The 26,590-nt window shown below is 39.2% G+C and overlaps 1 protein-coding gene across 5 annotated transcripts in view; it reads left to right on the top strand.

Moving 5' to 3' along the window:
* LINGO2 (leucine rich repeat and Ig domain containing 2) overlaps nucleotides 1-26,590 on the top strand; it is a 1,449,181-nt gene that overhangs the window by 282,100 nt on the left and 1,140,491 nt on the right. For all 5 annotated transcript variants that reach the window (XM_070375980.1, XM_070375982.1, XM_070375978.1 and 2 more), the window contains one exon: nucleotides 10,284-10,380. The gene's annotated coding sequence lies outside the window, so the exon portion shown is untranslated. The remainder of the gene's footprint in view (nucleotides 1-10,283; nucleotides 10,381-26,590) is intronic.

Raw genomic sequence — 26,590 nt, 5'->3', positions numbered from 1 at the left:
CATTTATGCCAAATATCTTAATACCAGCACTAAAGATTTAAAATTCAGTTGTTTCAAATATAAAATTTAGCATTGAAAATATCCTTGGAAGAGCATGTCTATTATTATCGTTGAGATGTACGCTATATTTACCCACATGGTTATTGCCATCACATAATCGCAGCATTTAGAGTTTGGTATATATTAAAAATCTGAGCTCTAACATTCAAAATGTCTTCTATCTTTCACTACTCTAAATGACATATATACTGTTCAGGTTTTGGAAATTGCCGTTATGTGGTAGACCTTTGTAATTAAACAATCAAAGAACTCTGTTGCTTTTCAAAATTTGGCAGAAACTGGGAAACTAATTGTTCACATATGTGTGTGTGTGTATACATGCATGCAAAAAGCATAGGAAATAGCAACTTAAATAACAGACTGAATCTCAGGATTCATTGTTCAGTGTATGTGCGAGAGACAAAGAAGAAAGGAGGGAAAAGGGGAGGATGGAGAGAATGTGAACATGAATAATGAGAACATTTAGTTGCTTGTCTCTTGAGGCTCACTGGAAAAGAATTCGCCTGGCAAAAGCAGGAGACCTAGGTCCCATCCCTGGGCCAGCAAGATCCCCTGGAGGAGAGGACAGCAACCCACTCTGGTATTCTTCCTGGAGAATCCCATGGACAGAGGAGCCTGGTGGGCTCTGGTCCGTGGGGTCGCAGAGTCGGACATGACTGAGTGCGTGAGCATGATGAAAGGTTATATATCTGGTCAGATCTACCTGGTATTTTGAAGGATATTCTCCTCACACGGGAGAGGCTGTATGCATTCTAACAGGAAATCCCCTGCATAGAAGCCTTCCAGCTTCGAACTTTCAGAGGTGCGAGCGTGTGTTCCATCAGTGTCAGGCATGAGCACTGTTGCAGCTTGCCCTCCATCTCCTGTTGCTAATGATACTTCAGCTCTATCGTCTCCCCCCTCCGCTCCCTCCTCCGGTCAGTAACCCCGCTTCACTCGATGCCAGCCCCTGTATACCAGCTGTTGTATTGCACTGCTGTAGTTTTCAAGATACTGTACCATAAGATTAAAATTGTTTTCTGTATTTTTTGTGTTCATTTTTATGTTTTATCTGTGTGAAAAGCGTTATGAACTTATTACATTATAGTACTATATAGCCAATTGTGATAGTTGGGTATCAGGCTAACTCTGTGGGACTTAATGAACAAATTGGACCTACAAATGCCCTCTCACAATGGAACTCATTCATATACAGGGGACTTCTTCTCTAAGGCATCTGCACCTCTCTCTCCAGTGCCTCAGGAGATCTTTCCGGATTCCTCTTGCTGTCCTTTCACACTTTGCTGTATTGTACTTCCTGTTCTCCCATTGTCTGAACTCACGAGTTGTCTTTGCTTCCATTGTTGAATCTCACGTGTTGTCTTCTTGCCTAGATTTTTGGGTAGATGATTTGTTCATAATGACAGCTCGATTCTTTATTACAGGGTCACCATTAAACAGAATCTGAAGGTTTTCCTTATCTCTGCATCCTACCACCAAGGTCAATTCCATGACAATGTTTAGACTCAACTGTAGCTCCCAGGACCCAAGCCATATTAAATACAGAGGGTACAGACAGATTGCATGACATGGGCCTTAATGTTTGGTCTTTTATTTATTTTTTTAAACTGCCATGTTTCTTGGAGGAGGAAATGCCAGCCCACTGTAGTATTCTTTCTGGGAAGATCCCACAGTAGCCTACAGTAGCCTGCCAGGCTTCTCTGTCCATGGGGTCGTAAAGAGTTGGACATGAATGAACAGCTGAGCATGCATGCATTGATTACATTGTATCAAAAATAATTAGCAATGAAGCAGCATCATTAAGAATTTAGACTTTGGAATCAGACAGGCCTAGATTTGATTACAAGATCTGCCACTTAAAAGGAGTGTGTCTTTGAGAAAGCTTATATATTCTGAGTTTGAGTTTTTCCAGTGATTAAAATGGCTATGATAGTCGCACCAGACTCATAGGCTTATTATAGGTATTAAGATGCTATAAGTAAAGAACTTAGCGCATTGCTTAGAACAAAACAGGTACTCAGTAAATGATCAGTAGCATCTTTATTTCTATTCAAATTGGTGAAATTTGGATTATGATGGTAAGTGGAAATTCTAAGGCAAAATGATTTATGAATGCGATCTTCCCTAAATGTTAAAATCTTTAAGTAAATCTTATTTTCCCAGACTCACCTCTGTTGTGTGATTTGGGATCTTTTCACATAAAGTGATACAACCAATCGAAACAACAAAAAATGTGAAAAAGTAGTTTGTACACTGAAAATGGAAGCTGCTATACTTGTATAAACTCAGAGTTTATCCTCTAAAACTTAATGGTATAGGGAGATGGATAAGCATGGACTTAATTATTGCTGCCTGGAATTGGGAAGCCTCACTTATAAAAGGCAGACAATAGTCAAACTAGAATCATAAACTTTAGGAGAATCTAGGGAATGCTGAGCTTAAAGGAGGAACATAGCCATAAGATAAAACAATAATATTTACTTCAGGCACAGCATTTTCTTCCTGGTTTTCTTCCAAGGTAAAGCTTTCTGATTCTGCCAGATTTCACTTGCATGCATGTGTATATGTTGCAATTTGGCATTACACTGCTTGGTGGGTGGTAGCTCATTTCTGTGATCCTCCTTTTGTTCCTTGATCTTTGCAAAAGAAAATTTCCCTTATGCTTGTTGACCTAGAAATTAAGTGGTGGTAAGTAAAGGGTGCCTCCCAGGGAATGCTTCACTCACACAGCATTTTAATATGATGCTTACTGCATCCAGAATATGAATCATGGGCCATTCTCCATGGCCTTCAGCCACTGGCTCCTGAATCTGCTTACTCTAAACACCTGAAATACAGAATCAGCTAGAGCTATTTTAGGATAAAATCCCATTTGGTTCTATGGTATTAAACAGCTCCTCTGCTTGGAATTACAGAATCCCGATGTCATAAGGGATTACAGGGAGCACCAAATTCAGCATTTCCCAAACTGTGTTCAAAGTAATGCAGGCATCCCAAGAAATGGCAGTGTGAAAGGAAGAGGAGACTCTGTGCTCAAACAAGTTATATATTATTTAAAGTTTTCATTGTTGGATCCTCATAATGTTTACTATTATAAGGGTACTCTGAATCTCAAAAAAGTTTCAGAGACTGTACAGTATTATCCAAATTTCAGTATATGAGTTATTTTAGAATCTTCTGGTGCATAGGCCTTATGAAGAATAGTTTGGGAAATAGCACTGTGGTTCCAGGACTCCTAGTGGCTCAGACAGTAAAGAATCTGCCTGCGATGCAGGAGACCTGGGTTCGATCCCTGGGTCGGAAGATCCCCTAGAGGAGGAAATGACAATCCACTCCAGTATTCTTGCCAGGAGAATCCCATGGAGAGAAGAGTCTGGTACGCTACAGACCATACGGTCCAAAAGATTTGGATACAACTGAGCAACTGACCCCTCAGAAGAAATGGAGTGGCCATCATGGTCAACAAAAGAGTCCGAAATGCAGTACTTGGATGCAATCTCAAAAATGACAGAATGATCTCTGTTCATTTCCAAGGCAAACCATTCAATATCACAGTAATCCAAGTCTATGCCTCAACCAGTAATGCTATAAGAAGTTGAAGTTGAATGGTTCTATGAAGACCTACAAGACCTTTTAGAAATAACACCCAAAAAAGATGTTCTTTTCATTATAGGGGACTGGAATACAAAAGTATGAAGTCAAGAAACACCTGGAGTGACAGGCAAATTTGGTCTTGGAGTACAGAATGAATCAGGACAAAGGCTAATAGAGTTTTGCCAAGAAAATGCACTGGTCATAACAAACACCCTCTTCCAACAACACAAGAGAAGACTCTATACATGGACATCACCAGATGGTCAACACTGAAATCAGATTGATTATATTCCTTGCAGCCAACAATGGAGCTCTATACAGTGAGCAAAAATAAGACCAGGAGCTGACTGTGGCTCAGACCATGAAGTCCTTATTGCCAAATTCAGACTGAAATTGAAGAAAGTAGGGAAAACCACTAGACCATTCAGGTATGACCTAAATCAAATCCCTTATGATTATACAGTGGAAGTGAGAAATAGATTTAAGGGCCTAGATCTGATAGATGGAGTGCCTGATGAACTATGGAATGAGGTTCGTGACATTGTACAGGAGATAGGGATCAAGACCATTCCCATAGAAAAGAAATGCAAAAAAGCAAAATGGCTGTCTGGGTAGGCCTTACAAATAGCTGTGAAAAGAAGAAAAGCGAAAAGCAAAGGAGAAAAGGAAAGATAGAAGCATCTGAATGCAGAGTTCCAAAGAATAGCAAGGAGAGATAAGAAAGCCTTCAGTGATCAATGCAAAGAAATAGAGGAAAACAACAGAATGGGAAAGACTAGGGATCTCTTCAAGAAAATCAGAGATACCAAAGGAACATTTCATGCAAAGATGGGCTCGATAAAGGACAGAAATGGTATGGACCTAACAGAAGCAGAAGATATTCAGAAGAGGTGGCAAGAATACACAGAAGAACTGTACAAAAAAGATCTTCACGACCCAGATAATCACGATGGTGTGATCACTGACCTAGAGCCAGACATCCGGGAATGTGAAGTCAAGTGGGCCTTAGAAAGCATCACTATGAACAAAGCTAGTAGAGGTGATGGAATTCCAGTTGAGCTATTTCAAATCCTGAAAGATGATGTTGTGAAAGTGCTGCACTCAATATGCCAGCAAATTTGGAAAACTCAGCAGTGGCCACAGGACTGGAAAAGGGCAGTTTTCATTCCAATCCCAAAGAAAGGCAATGTCAAAGAATGCTCAAACTACCGCACAATTGCACTCATCTCACACGCTAGTAAAGTAATGCTCAAAATTCTCCAAGCCAGGCTTCAGCAATATGTGAACCATGAACTTCCTGATGTTGAAGCTAATTTTAGAAAAGGCAGAGGAACCAGAGATCAAATTGCCAACATCCGCTGGATCATCAAAAAAGCAAGAGAGTTCCAGAAAAACATCTATTTCTGCTTTATTGACTATGCCAAAGCCTTTGACTGTGTGGACCACAATAAACTGTGGACAATTCTGAAAGAGAAGGGAATACCAGACCACCTGACCTGCCTCTTGAGAAATTTGTATGCAGGTCAGGAAGCAACAGTTAGAACTGGACATGGAACAACAGACTGGTTCCAAATAGGAAAAGGAGTTCGTCAAGGCTGTATATTGTCACCCTGTTTATTTAACTTATATGCAGAGTACATCATGAGAAACACTGGACTGGAAGAAACACAAACTGGAATCAAGATTGCTGGGAGAAATATCAATCACCTCAGATATGCAGATGACACCACCCTTATGGCAGAAAGTGAAGAGGAACTCAAAAGCCTCTTGATGAAAGTGAAAGTGGAGAGTTAAAAAGTTGGCTTAAAGCTCAACATTCAGAAAACGAACATCATGGCATCCGGTCCCACCATTTCATGGGAAATAGATGGGGAAACAGTGGAAACAGTGTCAGACTTTGTTTTTCTGGGCTCCAAAATCACTACTGATGGTGACTGCAGCCATGAAATTAAAAGACGCTTCCTCCTTGGAAGGAAAATTATGACCAACCTAGATAGCATATTCAAAAGCAGAGACATTACTTTGCCAACAAAGGTTCGTCTAGTCAAGGCTATGGTTTTTCCTGTGGTCGTGTATGGATGTGAGAGTTGGACTGTGAAGAAGGCTGAGCGCTGAAGAATTGATGCTTTTGAACTGTGGTGTTGGAGAAGACTCTTGAGAGTCCCTTGGACTGCAAGGAGATCCAACCAGTCCATTCTGAAGGAGATCAGCCCTAGGATTTCTTTGGAAGGAATGATGCTAAAGCTGAAACTCCAGTACTTTGGCCACCTCATGCGAAGAGTTGACTCATTGGAAAAGACTCTGATGCTGGGAGGGATTGGGGACAGGAGGGGAAAGGGAAGGCAGAGGATGAGATGGCTGGATGGCATCACTGACTCGACGGACGTGAGTCTGCGTGAACTCCGGGAGTTGTTGATGGACAGGGAGGCCTGGCGTGCTGCGATTCATGGGGTCGCAAAGAGTCGGACATGACTGAGCAACTGATCTGATCTGATCTGATCTGAGCAACTGACAGTTTCTTTTCACCCCATGACTTTACAGATAAAGAAACTGTGTGAATGTCAAGACAAAGCCTATAATTTTATTGAAAGGAAAATCAGGTCCCAGTTAGAAAGTATTAAAAACTCACCAGAATAGGCAGGAACATACTTTTTAGAAATCTCACTTATTGTTTGACATCAGAACAGCTGACACTGATAGACTTTACATGTTCCCAGTGTGTTTTCTTCCATCTCACCCAGAGTTACATACAGTCTCTTACAGCCCAAGGTGTCCCTGAAGGTACCAGATGCCAAGACACCTTTTGTTTCCATAATGGAGACAGCAGCTCAGAACTACCATGTTCTTGTTATGGACTGATTTGAGACCTCAAAATATTCACCACGCCCCTTTGATCATCTCTTGCATTGTGAACACTAACAGTGACATAGAATCATTTCATCTTTTAACCACTGCTTGAATTATTCACTTATCATGAATATAGCACTGCATCTCTCCTAATATTTCACAATAATAGTGTAAAGACTTAGGAAAGAGTTCTTTTTGATTTTGTATTTAAAGGCCAAGTGGGTCTTTACTGTGTTTTTAGTAATCTGGACGTGAGAGTATGGTAGAGAAGATCAGTGGTGGCTCAGCTTAGGAAGAATTAATGCTTTCTCATCTCAGACACAGGAAGCCATGCATTGTTATGGTTAGGGGGAAAATTATATATTGAAGTCTCTTTCTTTTTATATACACTAGGTTTCTCCAGGCCATACCCGCTTGAGTGTGTAAGTGGCAAAGTAAAAGCACTGACAGTGTATTTTAAGCACCAGGCCCCTCTCCTCCTTACTGCAGATGCAAAGATCTGTCCTCGTTCGGTGCGGAGCATCTCTGACTACTTCCATCAGCAATCTGTGGCTTCCAGGTCATGGCAGAAGGGAAGGAAAACCTTCCATACTATACACACGGGTACACACCCACATATATTACAATTCTAGGGCTACCTACTTGTCAAAAACGTGTCATATATTTTAACCTCAAGTTCAGTTCTCCATCCATAAAGTGGATCTAATATGTTCCCTTTTCAGAAAGTTTATTAATATTAAATAGAATAAAATATGGAAAGATAATAACACACTATAAGAACTCAATAAACGTTCCCACCCTTTATTAACCAAAATATTGTGCTAACCATACCTGTTCCGTAGAGATTTTTGGAGATTAAATAATAAAATAAATGAAAACATCTCAAGGGATGTTAGATTCTTTCATCCTCCAACCTAAAATTAAAAGTGAAAGTCACTCAGTTGTGTCTGACTCTTTTCGACCCCATGGACTGTAGCCCACCAGGATTGTCTGTCCAAGGAACTCTCCAGGCAGGAAGATGAGTGGATAGCCATTCCCTTCTCCAGGGGATCTTCCCCAACCAGGTATTGAACGTGGGTCTCCTGTATTTCAGGCAGATTCTTTGCCATCTGAGCCACCAGGGAAGCTCTTAAAATATATGTTCTATTACACAGCCTGTCTGTGAAGATAGCTGCTACTGCTGCTAAGTCACTTCAGTCATGTCCGACTCTGTGCGACCCCATAGACGGCAGCCCACCAGGCTCCCGCGTCCCTGGGATTCTCCAGGGAAGAACAATGGAGTGGGTTGCCATTTCCTTCTCCAATGCATAAAAGTGAAAAGTGAAAGTGAAGCCGCTCAGTCGTGTCTGACCCTTAGCATGGACTGCAGCCTACCAGGGCTCCTCCGTCCGTGGGATTTTCCAGGCAAGAGTACTGGAGTGGGGTGCCATTGCCTTGTCCACTGGGAAGATAGAAGCCACCCCTATTGTTTTAACACAAAAAAAGTAAAGGAGAAGTTAAATACCTACTGGGGAACTGAAATAGAAAGAGCTATATAGAGACAGTATCTACCTTTAGGGTTTGGGGAATTAAAGGAAAAATTGAGGTTACTAGGAGCTTCCAAGAGGGACCCTGTGGTTCTGAGGTCCATATTTCTTGGAGGCAGTGCTGTGCAACCAGTGATGGTGTGTGAGGAACCCAGTGTATAGGCTTTACGACACATAAACTCAAGACCTTTCAGAGGAGATGCCAATAACTCACTGCTGACACCTCTGAGAGGACAGAGGGAGCCAATTCTAGATGACCTTGACAAATCTGTGGACAGAAAGTGCTTTCTGTTCAGAAAGTAGAGAATGATTGCTAAGGTAATACTGAGAGCAAATGAACAGGATGTAATAAGTCCCTCTTGCCCTTTCTCTTGCCCCCATCAAGCTCTCTCCAGTGCCTCAGGAAGTCAGCTGGCAGTGTGATATGCAAAGACCCAGCCCTGATATCTCAGTGCGGATTACAGAAGCTGGTCTGTGGGCTATGAGACAATAGCTTAGAAACTGACAACATGCTTATCTAGCCTCTATTGAGAGGGAAATTAGAACAGCCTTCTGCTTCGTTCACAGTCTGTGAAGTGAACCTGTCAAGAGGACTTGAGATGTCAATATTATTGGATGGGCCCAGTAGATTCATTTTCATATCTAGATTTTGAGAGAAGAGATTCACTTGTTCCACCTAGTACAATTGTAATTACTGTTCTTTGCAGAAATAGAAATTCGGGAAGCCACCAGGAGAATGAAGCAACACAATTTGTTCTAAAGTGGCTAATTTAAAATTGCTCACTATGACATGCCTCCTTAAGCTTGAGATGTTTCACACAATCAGGTTTTCAGTATTTTCATTAGTGTGATTTGCATAACCAAGATTTTATTTAATTTTTTATAGACGGTTCTATTGTAATGAAACCAACATAGCTATTAAAAGGATAGACCTGGGCTGATGAATAAATGTGAATTCATTGTATTTTATGTGATTACACTGTAACTTTTTTACAGTAAATTTGACTTCTAAAGTGTGTGTGTGTGTGTGTCTGTGAGAGAGAGAGAGAAAGAGAGACAGAGAGAGAATAAGAGAGAAAGAGAAAGATACATAAGAATAGGGACCATTAAAATTATCAAATTCTTCTGACACAGCATAATACCTCATAAATCTATGAATGAGGTTTCAATTTGCAAAACGTCAAGTCTAGAGTATATATGGCGGTGGTGGTTTAGTTGCTGATTTGTGTCCAAGTCTTGCAACACCATGGACTTGTAGCCCCCTAGGCTCCTCTGTCCATGGGATTTCCCAAGAAAGAATATTGTATTGCATTGCCATTTCCTTCTCCAGGGGATCTTCCCTAAACCAGGGACTGAACCAGCATCTCCTTCATTGCAGGTGAATTCCTTACCACTGCATGCATGCATGCGAAGTCGCCTCAGTCATATCTGACTCTGCGATCCTATGGACTGTAGCTCCTCTGAGCCACCAGAGATTCCAGAATATATATATTCTAGATGCAAGAGACCCGGGTTCGATCCCTGGGTCGAGAAGTTCCCCTGGAGAAGGAAACAGCAACCCACTCCAGTATTCCTGCCTGGGAAATCCCATGGACAGAGTAACCTGTTGGGGTACAGTTCATGAGGACTCGGAAGTGTCAAACATGAATTAGTGAATAAACAACAATAGTATACATATATATAAAGTTTTATACTTTTCATAATAAAAGTGATTATGGGCATGAATAAATATGTTTCATTTTCATATGATGAATTTATTTTATGCATTCATCCTTTAGAAGGACATCCACAAGCATCCTAAAAAGAGAAAAGCTATAATGTTTAAATTATGTTTTTCCTCTGACAGTTCCTATAACTTGATTGCTGTCATACTTTCTCTTATCATTTATATGTTGTTACTAATATTTAGATCATTCATTTTGAAACAAATTGAGTAAAAATACTCAGTTTGATGTGAAAGTTGTTTTATATCCCAATTATTATTTTCTAATATCTACTTAAGAATATCTGTTGGCTTACAGAAACAAACAGAATGAATTTCATTATCCAAAAATGCAAGCAATATTGTCATATGGGATAGATACGTCAGATGAGATTGTGAATCTGCAGTCTAGAAATATATATGTGATCTTTTTCAGAATTGGAGCAAAAGCAGCCAGATGGAAAATGACATGAGAAATTTGAGATGAACACTATTGGAAGGAGCTAAGTTTTATTTTTCCATATTCCCAAGTGTTTTTGTTTCATTTCATTTAGAGAATTCATTGGAGAATGTTTCAAGATGTAGAGCCCTTGAATGTGAAGTATCCCAAATGAAGTTGGAGCATTCGTGCTGAAATTGTTTCCTGTTGTGGTAAGATGAAATGATTCTTAATATATTGGATTGGTTTCTGGAGAATGTGATGAGAAATGTGTGTGTGTGGATGTGTGTGTGTGTGTGTAAAATAAGTTATGATGGTATGTAACCCAGTGTATAAGTTTGGGTCTTGAAAACAGCTTTTTTTATTATTTTGTCATGATTATTTTTGGTTTGAAGAAGAGCCAACTCACAGGAAAAGACCCTGATCTGGGAAGGATTGAAGGCAAAAGGAAAAGGGGAGACAGAGGATGAGATGGATAGATCGCATCATCGATTCAGTAGATAGGGATTTGAGAAAACTCTGGGAGATAGTCAAGGACAGGGAGCCCTGGCATGCTGCAGTCAATGGAGCTTCAAAGAGTCAGACACAACTTAGTGACTGAACAACAAAATTTTTTGTTTCCTTAAGAGGAGTGGGGAACTCAAATGTGTTATTACTAATTTCCTACTGTGTATACGTACATAATATATATTACTTAATAAGTCAACACAATAGCCATAGGAGGTAGGTGGTAATATCCTCATGGTGCAGTTGTGGAAAATGGAAGTTCAGAGAAATTAAAACCTTGTTCAAGATGACACAGCTAATAAATGACACAAGACTGCTGTGTCTCTATGTTCTGCTCTTTCTGCTGCCATGCTGCCTCTTGCATTTGTGCTAGGTAAGGAGTCAAAGGATTAATATAGTGAAGGCAACACTCTCAAGTTTTACACTGCTGTTTAGAAAAGAGTCATAATTGCCTTCCCTCAGATGAAAACCAAACTGAAGAAATACCTTTTATATTTCTACTACACTTAAAAAGAGAAAGATTTCTGTAAGTCATTACTAGTTACCCAGATGATGGTGTTTCAAGGAAATTGAAAGTTATAGAAAAACTGACTTGGAAAATGTGTGCTGTAATTTTCCTAGTCACCTTTGCTATAAAATGAAAATCTGTTGTAGGCTTCCTTTGTACAAATACCTGGTCATGTCTGACAACTGGTTAATCGAACCAATGCCATTTCTTCCTTTATGGGTAATTGGTATATAACTCAAGAAAGTTGATGTTCTTCCCTTTTTTGTTACTTATACTTGGAGGTTGTTGCAATATTCCACTGAAATAAGAGATAACACGTGGAAAGCACCTGTAATTCTTCCTGGTAGACTAATAGACCTTATGATGTAAAAGGTATCAAATAAGCCATCGTTTTGTTGTAGTTCTATCCAGAAAGATTATCATTAAAGAAATGTTTATTGTGCAAAAGATTCTCTTCATTCAACATTCTTTAATGTTGAAATTTATGTATTTTATTTATGTAGAATTGATTGAGGCAATTGCAGATGGCTGATTGAAACCTTTAGAATTCTATGAAACTTTAGATGCATTCATTTATAAATGGCAAAACACAGACTCATTTGCTCTAGGTATTCAGCAGTACCTTTCGATTTAGTGATCTAGCTTTCTTACCTGAAAACTTCCAAACAGATTTTCCCTAGTAATTGCAGACTGGATGCCCACTGTGCCCCTGTGAGTCAGATTTGCTTGGGCTATTCAACAGTGACACCTTGGCAATCTATAAAACATTCTCTTGTGGGCTTCATGCTTTCCGAGTCTTGCTTCTGAGTTGGTAATGATCAGCAACATTTCTGTCAGAACAGATACTGCGCCTGCAGTCAAAGATTACATGTTTGCTTTGTATGGTGTGAAATAAAAGAATTAAAACAAACCAGCTTTCAGTGTGAGATTTTGAGAAGAAGTCTTCAGTCATCCTTGAGGTCCAGTATGTATTTTCCCTTTTTTATAGTGGAGTAAGGACCTATAAGATTAATGACGGCAGTGAGGGTCTTAGTCTAGATTCTCCAACATAAATAGACAAAGACTCCCTCCAAAGCACCATGGGAAGGGAATCTAGGCCATTCATTACTAAGCTATTTTCAATTAGTTTACATTCTGAAAACACCTGCAAAATGGTGCATGTACCTCCTATGCTGTATTACTTCTCAATTCAAGAGTTTTGCATTTGAACAGAGACTCTTCAGTAAATAATCCCAAATTCCCACACTGAATCCAGCTTTGGATTGAGCTAAAAAGTTGTTGTTTCTTAGGGATGGTGTTCTTTGCTTAGGCCCTCATTTCTTTTTGCTTTTTCTTGGTAATAACCAGAGATTTGCTTTATGTCTTGCTAACTTTAAGATAGTGACCAAGTTACTTAACCTCTTTTAATCTCTGTATTATTCATCATTAAATGAGAATCATAAAAATTATATTGAATATGTTTTCAGGTTCACAAAGAATATGTGTACATCATCTACTGCTTAGAACATTGCTAATGATTTTAAATGGCAGCTTTCTAGCTGGATCTGCTTCTAGGTTGGGCAATTTGGGGCTCTCCCAAATATTCATCAAGAATTTCTTGGAATCTTCCAAAATAGAGCAAAATTCATTCAAAAGATTGAGTTGACTCATGAAAGGGGGCAAGGGGCACAAGAGGAAGCATCAACTCAGACATGCATGCCTAGCAGGAAGATAAACATTTTATTCACAAATTATTAAACCATGGAAAACAAATACTTAAATTAGGTTTGTACATATTGCTTGTATGATAATATGCCTTTTCATGAGCTTTTCCAAATTTGTATCTTTAGGCCAATAGTTCTCAAGTTTTAAAATGTTTGCAAGAACATGTAAGAAGTTGATAGAAAAATAGATTAGAAAATACTGTTGCAGTTAAAGACAAGACTTCTGAGTGGGCTAATATTTACTGAAAACCTGATAACCAGTTGCTTTCAGATGTGTTCGTTTATCAAATTTTTATTTTGGACCTTCTCAGTAGTTAGCATCCCCATTCTACAGATTAATAAAAATAGATTTATGGAAGTTCCTGGCTCATCAAGTCATGAAATTAAGAGATGATAGGGGGTCAGAACTCAATCTTGGCACCAGATTGGTATGCAACTGCTACATCTGCTTCCTAATCCTGCTGCTGCTGCTGCTAAGTCGCTTCAGTCGTGTCTGACTCTGTGCGACCCCATAGACGGCAGCCCACCGGGCTCCCCCGTCCCTGGGATTCTCTAGGCAAGAACACTGGAGTGGGTTGCCATTTCCTTCTCCAATGCATGAAAGTGAAAAGTGAAAGTGAAGTCGCTGAGTCATGTCCGACCCTCAGCGACCCCATGAACTGCAGCCTACCAGGCTCCTCCGTCCATGGGATTTTCCAGGCAAGAGTACTGGAGTGGGGTGCCATTGCCTTCTCCATTCCTAATCCTAGGATAATTCAATTTTCCAGTCATGAAAGACTTTGTTTTATGGCAGCCAGCAGCATAAGCACATATGGGGACAATCAGCCTGTATTTGTTTTAAGTTCCTGAGCACTTAATCACCATCACCTGCTGATTTGGACTTTCAGCATCAGTAGAGCAGATCTATTTCATCTGCTCTGTAAAACTACTCAGAAAGAAATTTTTTTGGAATAAAAATTTATCAAGCATTTTCTGTAGATCCTTGTTGTTATTCACCAGCATACTTGATTTTCATCAGTTCTGCCAGTCTCCTTTTTATAGGTTTGGCTAGGTAGCTTATGTTCTTCAATGGGATGTGAGCTACATAATGTGGGCTGTGTCCAGGTCATGTCCTTAAAGGGTGTGTGTGCATGCTTCTCCTCCTTCCTCTAGTAGCTTGGAAAATGAGCATAGCATGAGATGTCCTGGTGAGCCATCTTTTTTTGTGCAAACAAGGACAATTGTCTGATGGTAGAACAATATGGGAACCTGGATTCCTGGCTTAATTTATAGAGAAAACAGTCCAGGACAGCTTCTCTGCTAAACCTTGTATAAAAGATAGATAGGCTTGTTTAGCTCTTGCCATTAAGCTGTTCTACATGGTGGAAGAGATACCCTAATGAATTAACGATTTCTTTGATAAACGTGTTAGCCATGCATGCCTGGCGTACTGTGACTCCTTTGGGAAGTCAATCTTAGCCTGCAAAAAAGCACAGGTCCTCCACATAAGAACACTGTTGTGGTTGCCTAGATATTATTTATCTAGGCTTCGTAGCATCTCACCTTGTTCCTCATATCCCTTACACTATTTTTCTGACCACTTTCCTCTAGATCTGTTTTCTTTTCAGCCCATCCTCTTCCATGGAAATACATAAATTTGTTGTTGTCTTCGAGCCTCTTTGCAACTGCATTTATCTTTTATACATGTACAGTATGAAGGAGGCACATAGGAGACAATAGGAATGATGAACCCTGAGTTGAACTTCAGAATCCTAGCCCTGCTTAAAGACACTCAAAGTGATTTTAAAACACACATACACACATAAGCACACTAGGCTATCCAAATAAAACTTTCTATAGCTTACATTAAGTAGACTTCTTAAGCTTCTGATACCTAGATAACAATGTCCAAATCTATAGTCTGTAAGATTTTCTTCATTGTTCCTTGCCTCACCTGATCTATTCTCATTTTGCATTCAGGACAAAACTAAATTTAATTTTTTCACATTTAGTACATCTGCTTGGATCTTTATTTTAGAGAAGATTTTAAATCTATAATTATTTTCATTATATCCAAAGAAAGCCTTGGTGTTTTATGGACACAGTGTTCTCCTAGCTTCATAATTTAGACTTGAATGAGTCTTTAACAGACTTTCCGGTACACAGAATGCTGCTGCTGCTCCTGCTAAGTTGCTTCAGTCATGTCCGACTCTGTGCAACCCCACAGACGGAAGCCCACCAGGCTCCCCCGTCCCTGGGATTCTCCAGGCAAGAACACTGGAGTGGCTTGCCATTTCCTTCTCCAATGCATGAAAGTGAAAAGTGAAAGTGAAGTCGCTCAGTCGTGTCTGACTCTTAGCGACCCCATGGACTACAGCCTACCAGGCTCCTCCATCCATGGGATTTTCCAGGCAAGAGTACTGGAGTGGGGTGCCATTAATGCTCCCTACCAAAAACTGGTTTGATGATTGTATTCACACACATGCACTAGACTGAGATCCCGTGGCTTTTTATCTTGCCTTCTAATAATACAGTTTGTGCACCTTCTTACTAACAGAGTACATGCTTGGTATGTGCCTTAAAATATCCTCATGGTTGATTGTCTATTACAAGGTAATGCTTTTTCCTTTTTTTTTCATTCTCTCTGTTACTCCCTTGATGGCTTCTTGTACCTCTGAGCTTACTTGCTGGCAGTTTCAACTCAATGGTCTACACAGAATATCTCATTTAATCCCTGCTAAAGCACTGAATTAAGTATAATGACCACACACATTACTCACTGACTTAGCATTTACTTGTGCCAGATGTTGTTTTAAGCAATCAGAAGGAAGGTATCAATAAGCCTTCCAGTTGTTCATTCTCTAATAGAGAAGATAAATAAGTTTAAAAAACTCTAACTTTTAAGTATAATAATATGAAATTTAAGTAGTGGGGAGGCAGCTGTTCAGGGTTATTTGAGGGAGAGAAGGGCTAAGATCAGCAAATGTTTGCTGGAGATTCTACTTCAACTGAATGCAAAAACGGGAGGAAACAGACTTGGACAGATTATATGACTTTTCCATAATGTCACTGCTAGCTAATAGCGGAGACTGGACGAAGATTCCTACCCAGGTTGTTATGATGTCAGAGCCCAGGCAATCAGGAGTTCTCACTGCAGAACTCTTTGGTTCATAGCCAATTGCTACAGTTGAATGCTGTTCATAAATTGGTTCCTCTTGCTGTTGAATCGCATCACTGATTCTACTTGCTTCTCAGTTATAGTATACCATAACTTAATAGTGAAGATGATACACAAATTCAGATATTTTTCAGGGAAATAACTTCTGAATCTTCAATTTCCATATATGCTCTTTCTTAAAAGTGGTCCAGTTGAGATTCCACTTATGTTCTGCCAATTCTAGTTTTTCCACCTCCCCTTTCACAGTTGTTCCTCTTTCACCTTATAGCACAAATGTATGCTTATTACTCATGTCTTTACTTCTAATGATGCTCAAAGAAGAAACGAAGGGAGAGCACATTATTTCTTTCAGATGACAAGCTTAAGGCAAGGTTACTGTTTTAATCTCTCTGTTTTCTGCTACATGACCCATGTTCTTTTCAACTACCTTGACCTTCTTTAAGATTTCTTTTTATAAAATGGAACTTGACCTTCTTTCAGATTCCTTTCTATAAGATGGAAGCTTCAAGTATCTATATATTCAAGGTTTTAATGAAAGATGATGCTGTGAAAGTGCTGCACTCAATATGCCAGCAAATTTGGAAAACTCAGCAGTGGCCACAGGACTGGAAAAGGGCAGTTTTCATTCCAATCCCAAAGAAAGGCAATGCCAAAGAATGCTCAAACTACCGCACAATTGCACTCATCTCACACGCTACTAAAGGGATGCTCAAAATTCTCCAAGCCAGGCTTCAGCAATATGTGAACAGTGAACTTCCTGATGTTCAAGCTGGTTTTAGAAAAGGCAGAGGAACCAGAGATCAAATTGCCAACATCCGCTGGATCATCAAAAAAGCAAGAGAGTTCCCGAAAAACATCTATTTCTGCTTTATTGACTATGCCAAAGCCTTTGACTGTGTGGACCACAATAAACTGTGGACAATTCTGAAAGAGATGGGAATACCAGACCACCTGATCTGCCTCTTGAGAAATTTGTATGCAGGTCAGGAAGCAACAGTTAGAACTGGACATGGAACAACAGACTGGTTCCCAATAGGAAAAGGAGTTCGTCAAGGCTGTCTGTTGTCACCCTGTTTATTTAACTTATATGCAGAGTACATCATGAGAAATGCTGGACTGGAAGAAATACAAGCTGGAATCAAGATTGCCTGGAGAAATATCAATCACCTCAGATATGCAGATGACACCACCCTTATGGCAGAAAGTGAAGAGGAACTCAAAAGCCTCTTGATGAAAGTGAAAGTGGAGAGTGAAAAAGTTGGCTTAAAGCTCAACATTCAGAAAACGAAGATCATGGCATCCAGTCCCACCACTTCATGGGAAATAGATGGGGAAACAGTGTTAGACTTTGTTTTTCTGGGCTCCAAAATCACTGCAGATGGTGACTGCAGCCATGAAATTAAAAGACACTTACTCCTTGGAAGGAAAGTTATGACCAACCTAGATAGCATATTCAAAAGTAGAGACATTACTTTGCCAACAAACGTTCGTCTAGTCAAGGCTATGGTTTTTCCTGTGGTCATGTATGGATGTGAGAGTTGGACTGTGAAGAAGGCTGAGCGCCGAAGAATTGATGCTTTTGAACTGTGGTGTTGGAGAAGACTCTTGCGAGTCCCTTGGACTGCAAGGAGATCCAACCAGTCCATTCTGAAGGAGATCAGCCCTGGGATTTCTTTGGAAGGAATGATGCTAAAGCTGAAACTCCAGTACTTTGGCCACCTCATGCGAAGAGTTGACTCATTGGAAAAGACTCTGATGCTGGGAGGGATTGGGGACAGGAGGGGAAAGGGAAGGCAGAGGATGAGATGGCTGGATGGCATCACTGACTCGACGGACGTGAGTCTGCGTGAACTCCGGGAGTTGTTGATGGACAGGGAGGCCTGGCGTGCTGCGATTCATGGGGTCGCAAAGAGTCGGACACGACTGAGCGACTTATCTGATCTGATCTGATTTAAAGTATGTATCAATTATATAATAACCCAGAAATTATATGCTTGTAGGTATACAAACATGTGCCAAATGTGTGTTTTATGTCCACTTTAATAAGATGTGGGAGTATGTAATATGTGTATGTATGTATCCGTGTTTTAAAAATATTTCAAAGAAAAATATGAATACACTAAAGACCTCCTCCCAAGTATTGTTCCTCTGGGAAGCTGTTGAGAGTGAATAAAAGGAAACATATTCCCAGTCTCCATCATTTCCCACACCCCTTGCCTTCAAGCATTTTCAAGCTTGTTCTTGGGGTGTTGGATCTTTGCCTTTTGGATAATGCAGACATTAGCAGTCAAATGTTGAAAATAAATATCACCCAAGTATTTTGCAATGCTGTTCTTCTTTAGTTGATTTTGCTACCCTTTTTTTCATTGAAGAATTAATGGATAGTATGTAGACTATTGATTTTATCTGAATTAAATTTTTTAATGCTTATAATAGGTTTTGTGATTTATATACTAAATGAATGAATAAATGAGTAAAAATTTTGTCCCAGTGTAGAAAGCGAAATGATGATTTTTAGCTATCTCTTGAGAATACAGGAGCATTTACAAGTTTGTCTAGTTTTGAAAATTTATTTTCTTATTTGGGGAGCTTACTTTATCCTGCTGGGTTATCACAAGTATTAGGTAATTTAATTGCACAGCGTCCTTACCATGTAAACGCCTCCTTGGCACTTGTGATGTTGTCATTATCTGTTGCTCCAAGCTATATCACACGATCATTGAAGATAAGAGAAAAGTGTGTTTTGTCTCAGTTTTGAAGAGTGACAGTAAAATTGTGATTGCAGCATAATTAAATCTGTATATCTAGATACCAATAAATGCTCCACTACTCTAGGATTCAAAAGAAGTGTCAGACCTTGCCTGGCACCGGTCACAATCTCTGAACTTTTTTATAGCTTTTGCAGCTAATGACTAGCTTGAGAACTTTCAAGAGACTTTAGCTATTTTATGTCCATACTAAACTCCATTAGTAAATTGGCTTATTTTCCCTCAACTTTACTTTTTTCTTTCTTTCTTTCCATTTTCTTTTTTTCTCTCTCTTTCTCTTTTTGTTTGTTTTGTGTGTATGTGCATGGTCGGGGGAGGTGGTAATTTGGGATGAAGAGTTAAATTTGTGTCCCTTTTTAAGGTGCATTAGAAAATTTTCTTCTTTTCAGGGGCATTTAAAGCAGAAAGTACATAAATAAAATTAATTGCATAACTCTGTAGACACCTGTCAAAATCTTGACATGTTCAGTCCCTATAATTGGCATTGTATATTCAAAGTAAGTTTTGCAAACAGCAGGAGCACAGGCTGCCTGAGAGCTGCCTCTTAAAGAGGAGCAGTCTGCAGTAATGGGAGGCCTGTCAGCAATCCTTCATAGTTATAGCAGTCACTAGCCAGAGCCCCACAGAACCTCCTTCCCCATTCTGATTTCTTACACATATACACATATAAAGTTTTAGGGGCCATTTTATTTCATTAGCCGCTCCAATTTTGTTGAATATCTTGACAGATGACTGAAGTAAAGCAGCTGTGTTACTTAAGATGATACTAGCTTCAGTAGCAAACAACCCCCGAGATGTCTAATAGCTTGAACAGAGTAGAATTTTATTTTAGTCATTTGTAGTCAAAAACTTTAATGGCTGGTGCCTGGTTAGCTCTCACTAGAGCAGAGATTCAAAGGTCTGGGCTCCTTCCTTCTCGTGGCTGTCTAGTTTGAAAATGTGACTTCCAGAACCATCTTGTTTAGTTTCATTCAGCCAACAGAAGCAAAACAGACATAAGAAAACATAAGGCATTTTGTGGTCCAGGCTCGGAAGTGGTGTTTCATACTTTCACTCAAGTTCCTTTGGCTAGAAAACTCTCCAGTGCAATGGAGGATGGGCTATAGAATCTACCTGACTGTCCAGGAAAGAAAATTCACAGTTTTGGCAAATAGCTAACCAGCAACAAGCAAGATTTTGAAACTGCAGTCATCAGTAACTGTCTAAAGGGGAAGATGATGACCCACAGCAGAGGCAGACACAAGGCAATGGAGAAATTACGAAATGTAACATAGTACTTCATAAATGATTTTTATAATTATATTGATCTCATGCAGAGTGAAAAATGTTTAGTTGTGCAGCTATTGACAAGTTAAATACAGCCACAAGCAATGCTGAGTCACATTAATAAAGAGAATTTAATCTTAATAAAGCCGAAACAGAATTTGGTTCAGTTATTCCAGACTGGTTTGTAGAGGACTACAGGTCTTAAAACCAACACATGTTGGTACTGGTAAACACCTTTTCAATACAGGTAAACACCAACTCTTGTCTCAGAAAATAATTTAAGTGGGTGGGGACAGAAAGGTGCTGAGGTCATTCATTTATCCTGCACACATTTCTTAAGTACCTTCTCTATATCAGATGGGCTTCCCAGGTGGCTCAGTGGCAGAGAATCTGCCTGCCAAGCAGGGGATGCAGATTCAATCTCTGTGTCAAGAAGATCTCCTGAAGAAGAAAATGGCAACCTATTCCAATGTTCTTGCCTGGAAGATCCCATGGACAGAGGAGCCTGGTGAGGTATAGTCCATGGGGTCACAAAAGAGTTGGACATGACTTAGTGACTAAAAAACAACAATATACCAGATACTATACTTAGCTTTGAAGATAGAGAAATTAGTAAAATAAACTTCTATTCTCAAGACCTGATATGTGAGTGGGAGAAGGAAGCCTATGGATGAATAGCCAATTATATTATCACAGGTAAACTTCTATGAAGCCATAACTGGGGGGTAGTGATTGCCAGTGCTTAGATGTATTAGGGAAGACCGCATAGAGAATAAGTCATTTAATCTGGTGCTGGTAGTATGAGTCTTTACAGACAGAAGAGAGACTTTTAGGGAGCATTAAACCCATAATTAAATATGTGAAAAAGCATGACAGCCCAGGGGTATGAAAGAACATGGCATGACACAAGTAGGAAGTTCTGCATTTCTGGAAAATAGGGGCTTTATAATAGGATGTAGAGGTCTGGGGAAGCCAATTGTGAAAAATGGCTTCAGCCCCAAGGGTGAATGAATAGTAGGTCTTTTGAGTGAGGTCTTAGCAAAGGAAAGAATGAATGGTCTCCGCGTATGTCACAGTCTTCGCTGTCAGCCCTCTTAGGGTCTTCTAGCCGTCTTCCAACTAAGGCATTCCTCCTCACTCACGCCCACGGTTACTGTTTCTGCACCCTATGTGTTCTCAAGGAATTATAAAAGGGATACAGTTACACAGATAGAATTTGCTAAAGTGTAGGAAGATAATCCAAAAAAAGCACCGTGTTTTGTCTTTAAATATAAGCTGTCTTTACATAAATATGATGGAGCACAATGTCCTACTGCTCAATAGTCCCTACTTGGTGGCTCAGTTTCTGCCCAACATGTCTTGTTGATTACTGTTATATATTCCAGAATGGGCAAAGTCATGGAGGTATGACTAGTTTAATGTATATTATAGTGTCCAGTTTATACTACTTATAGTAAATTGTGAGAGGTGAGAGATGAATTGAAGAAGGAATAATTAAGTCAAAGGAATCAGAACTTGAAGGTTTGGAATACTGTCTGCCTCTCCACATTGTAAAAAATGAGAAATCGTGTTTTGGTGAGAACACCAAGGGTTTGGATGAACAATCACTTCATGAAGAGATTATCCATGGAGTCCAACAGGTATCTCAGCAGAAGTCAGGAATACAGATGGGACTATATCAGTGTAGACACTGACTGCCAGTTTGGACAAAAGGGAATAATCACCCTATGAAATAGGAAAAGGATTTTGGGCTTCTGGGCTTCTATAGTACCAGACCTATAGAGCTCTCCACTATCTAGCTGTGAACATATCTTATCCTTCAAGAAAAGAGAAGAATGATGACCCCAAGGGTGAATCAGAGATCAGCCCAGACCCCAAGGACAAGGCTACCACTTGTGGCCGAAGGGGTAGGGCCTCCACCATGGCTGAAGGGCAGAAAAGGTAAGACCTCTGTCCCAGTGAAACTGCAAGGTGGCATTCCACCCAGCTGCACCTGAGGGCAGACCTTAAAGCTGAAGAGGACTATTCTCTAGCCTTAAGAACTGATGAAATTTGCCTTGCTAGATTTTGGACTTGCTTGGAGCCCCTTTCTTCTTTCTCATGGCTCCCTTTTGGGATGCTAATGTCTATCCTGTGTTTGTTCCACCATGTATTTAGAAGCACATAGCTTATTTGATTTCATAGGTTCACATCTGGAGAGGAGTTTTGTCCCTGGATGAATCATATCTAGTCAGTCAGTCAGTTCAGTCGCTCAGTCATGTCCAACTCTTTGCGACCCCATGAATCGCAGCACGCCAGGCCTCCTTGTCCATCATCAACTCCTGGAGTTTACTCACACTCATATCCATCGAGTCAGTGATGCCATCCAGCCATCTCATCCTCTGTCATCCCTTCTCCTCCTGCCCCCAATCCCTCCCAGCATCAGTCTTTTCCAATGAGTCAACTCTTCACATGAGGTGGCCAAAGTATTGGAGTTTCAGCTTCAGCATCAGTCCTTCCAGTGAACACCCAGGACTGATCTCCTTTAGTACGGACTGGTTGGATCTCCTTGCAGTCCAAGGGACTCTCAAGAGTCTTCTCCAACACCACAGTTCAAAAGCATCAATTCTTCAGTGCTCAGCTTTCTTCACAGTCCAACTCTCACATCCATACATGACCACAGGAAAAACCATAGCCTTGACTAGACGGACCTTTGGTGGCAAAGTAATGTTTCTGCTTTTGAATATGCTATCTAGGCTGGCCATAACTTTCCTTCCAAGGAGTAAGCATCTTTTAATTTCATGGCTGCAATCACTATCTGCAGTGATTTTGGAGCCCCTAAAAATAAAGTCAGCCACTGTTTCCACTGTTTCCCCATCTATGTACCATGAAGTGATGGGACAAGATGCCATGATCTTAGTTTTCTGAACGTTGAGCTTTAAGCCAACTTTTTCACTCTCCTCTTTCACTTTCATCAAGAGGCTTTTTAGTTCCTCTTCACTTTCTGCCGTAAGAGTGGTGTCATCTGCATATCTGAGGTTATTGATATTTCTCATACTTAGAGTCTCACCCAATTCAGATGATGTTTAGATAAGCCTTTGGATTTGAAGTTGATGCTGGCAAATGGTTAAAACTTTCGGGGCAGTTGGGATGGGGTGAATGTATTTTGCATGCCAGAAGAACATGAATTGAAGGGGGCTGGTGGCAGAGAACAGACTATTATAGACTGGCAACTATTATAGGACCTCAAAATCTGTAAGTGGTCGCTCTAACCCTCAATGTGATTGTATTTACAGATAGACCCTTTATAGAGTTAATTAAGTTTGAGGTCATAAAGATAGGGTCCTAATCCAATAGGACTGGTGATCTTAAAAGAAGAAGAAAAGACAGCAGAGGTGTCAGGAAAGGCTGAATGAGGATAAAGTGAGAAGATACTGGTCTGCAAGGCAGGGAGAAGGCCCTCATCAGAAACAGAATCTGTCAGAACCTTGATCTTGGACTTCTAGCCTCCAGAACTGTGAGAAAGTACATTTTTGTTGTTTAAGCCATCCAATCTGTGGTATTTTGTTATGATAACCCTAGTTGACAAATACAGTGTGTTCATATGTGACAGACTAGTTATATCATGGTGATAATGATAGTAATAATAGCTTATCATATGTCAGATAATATGTCAAACCTCATGTATACATTATCTGATTAACACCTTCTTAAAACACACTTGGTGATAGTTTTTATTATACAGGTCAAACAGGAAACTTGCCATCTCTAAACAGTGAACTCCTGTCATCCCACTGTAGTTTGGTTCCATGCGACCGTCTGCAAAGAGCTTAACTCCTCTGAGCTTTAGTTTCACTGTCCATTAAGTGGTGAGGATATGTCTGCTGCCCTCTTCAGAGGATTATTTGCAGGACTTAACTAAAATGACTTAAAGAAATCCATTATTTGCAGTCTGGTCATGAATATCAGCATCACTATCAAATTTTGGTGACTTTTTTCTATACTCACTCAAATCACTGACTTTTCACAAGACATCTTGACACCATTGTCAATTTTTTCCTTTGGAATTTTCCTATGTGTGTTTTTCTTCTGACTACTGACTTGTCATTCAAAAAAGGATTTGAACATAAGGTTTTTAAATGATGTTCTTTTCAGATGGTGGGGGAAGTTTGGTTTCCTAATGATTTCATTGAATTTACACCTGAAGGATATTAATAGAAATATTGTGAAAGCTTATTTTTATTGACTAGTTAAAGGGACTAAACCATGAAAGAAACTTCTAAGTCTTAGTATTAATCTTATTCCTATTGAGCACCATACCATTTTCTCCCTCTTGCTTTCTGTTTTTTTCTAACAAAGTCTGGCTGTCCCTCTTTTCCCATGTAATGATAGATTTAGAAAAAAAGGTACTTCAGGCTGACCTTTATTTCAGCAGGTTTCCTAACTATAGAGTCAAGATTTCAGTTTCTGGCAAATGTCTGAATTGTAATCAGAAAGCTTAACAATAAGAAATAACTTTGAAAGATGTTAAAACAATAATGAAGATTAAAAAGTAAAAAAATCACACACACACACACACATTGTAATTAACTCTGTTTTCCTCCAGAACTTAATTTTATTTAGCTCACTTAATTTTGATACATTTGCTGATTGATTTTTGCCAAATAAATGTGAATAAACTTCTCACTATGCATATTTTGACTCCCATTATTATGTGTATGAAAATATTAATATTTAAGTGTTCTCAGTTATTATATAAATATAAAAAAGGAGTTCAAGTGTTTGTATTCATCACGGTTATCATATTGCATTATTTAACTTTTATATTGCTTCTTTCCTACTGTCCCAATCAAAATCTTTTTCTAAATATTAACTATAGGAAAGCCACAAAATAGAATAAGAAAAAAAAAAATAGGTCATATAACAGGAGCACCAAGAGCCCTTTTTAGCACAAAATGTTTGACAGTTCCATTTTTGAGATTACCGGTAAGGATTAAAAAAAAAATGTGAGAGATGGGATATGCTGTTATCACATTTGATGTTCTCATAATTGTAAAGCTATTGGAACATTCAAAAAATTTAAATCTTTCATCATGTTTAACATGTTAATCCGTTTCTTAATGTCAGTTGCTGAAAATGTCTCCTAGGAATTTCGAGGTCATAATATTTAGTATATCCTCTTTTGTACTTTTTTTTTTTTTTTTAATTTTGGGAAAATGTACTTAAAAAAAAAATAAAACTAAAAACCAGATTTGGAGAGGTGGTCATCCCCTCAAACTTCTTGAATTCATATGGCTGGACTAATAATAAGACTTAACACAAGACACATTAATGGGAAAAGAAAAACAAATTTTAATTCATGCATTGAAACATGTCTCATAAAAATGGGACCTAAAGAAGTGGCCAAATCAGGCAGTTCTTATACTTTTTAGACAAAGAAATGATGCATTTGTGAGGAATCGACAGGACAGAAACCTAGGGTTCAGATGCTTAATTGGTGAAGAATATAAAGAGTTTGGCCTTGGGGTAGTAAGTTAAAGAAGTATCGAGGTTTCTTCATATATATTGTAAAGTAAAAAAAGAGAAAAGAATTCTAGACTCAAATTCCTTGTCTTTGGTGATACAAGTGTCCTTCTACCTCAGATGCAAAGAATGTACCTTTCATATGAGAAATGTATTTCCTGATTTCAGGGAGACAAAGAGGAGGGTCAGAGTGTTCTTCTTGCACTAGCCATTTCTAAATTAACTTGAATTCAAAATAAGCAATGTGCCATTGAGGCACATTTTGGTGTGGCCAGCCCTCGGCCCTGATACCAGTAGTGATGAGTATCATTCTCTTGGATTTTTGTCACAATTTCTCTTAAAGAAAGATAATTTTAAAGCAATGGTAGAATTCTTTACCAAAATCAAAGCCAGTATCAAATCTCAGATTACAGAAAACAGAGAACATTCCCCTTTAAATGAACCTCATTGTTATCGTGATGAATTTATTCAGCAGACAATAGCTCTATTACCAAGGCAATCTGAACTAATCTGAAATTGAATCACCCCTCGAACAAACATTGGGAAAATTGAAGCAATTGGAGATTAAACTTATAAATATCACGCTGTAAACTTTAAATTGAATTCAAAGCAAATTGAAATCTTTGTCTTACCTTTATTGTTTTACCTTTTTAACCCTTTGTTACAAGGAGCAAAGTTACAGGAAGATTTTTTTCCTTATTTTAGTGTGTGAAACTGTACACTGGAATACCAACTACAAATATATGGAGTAAAAGGTATCTGTATTTTTTAACAATTAAAATTATTTCCTTCTCCTTTAATAAAGAAAATATCATTTTTTTTTCATATTCAGCATGAAATTGTTTATAGCTTGTGACAGAATGGAAGAGACATAAGCCCTTGACCTCAAAGTTTTGAATCACTGTGTCAGTCAAAATCAATTAAAGAAGATACAGAAAAGTAGGCATTTATCTGATGGACCCTTCTGGCTTGCATTAGTCATTTAGAGTCTCTTTCTAAGAGACTCATTAG

This window comes from Bos mutus, chromosome 8, assembly GCF_027580195.1.
Source record: "Bos mutus isolate GX-2022 chromosome 8, NWIPB_WYAK_1.1, whole genome shotgun sequence".
In the NCBI taxonomy this organism is placed as follows: Eukaryota; Metazoa; Chordata; class Mammalia; order Artiodactyla; family Bovidae; genus Bos; species Bos mutus.
The sequence above is the reverse complement of the archived record's forward strand: the minus strand, read 5'-3'. Positions and strand labels throughout refer to the sequence as shown.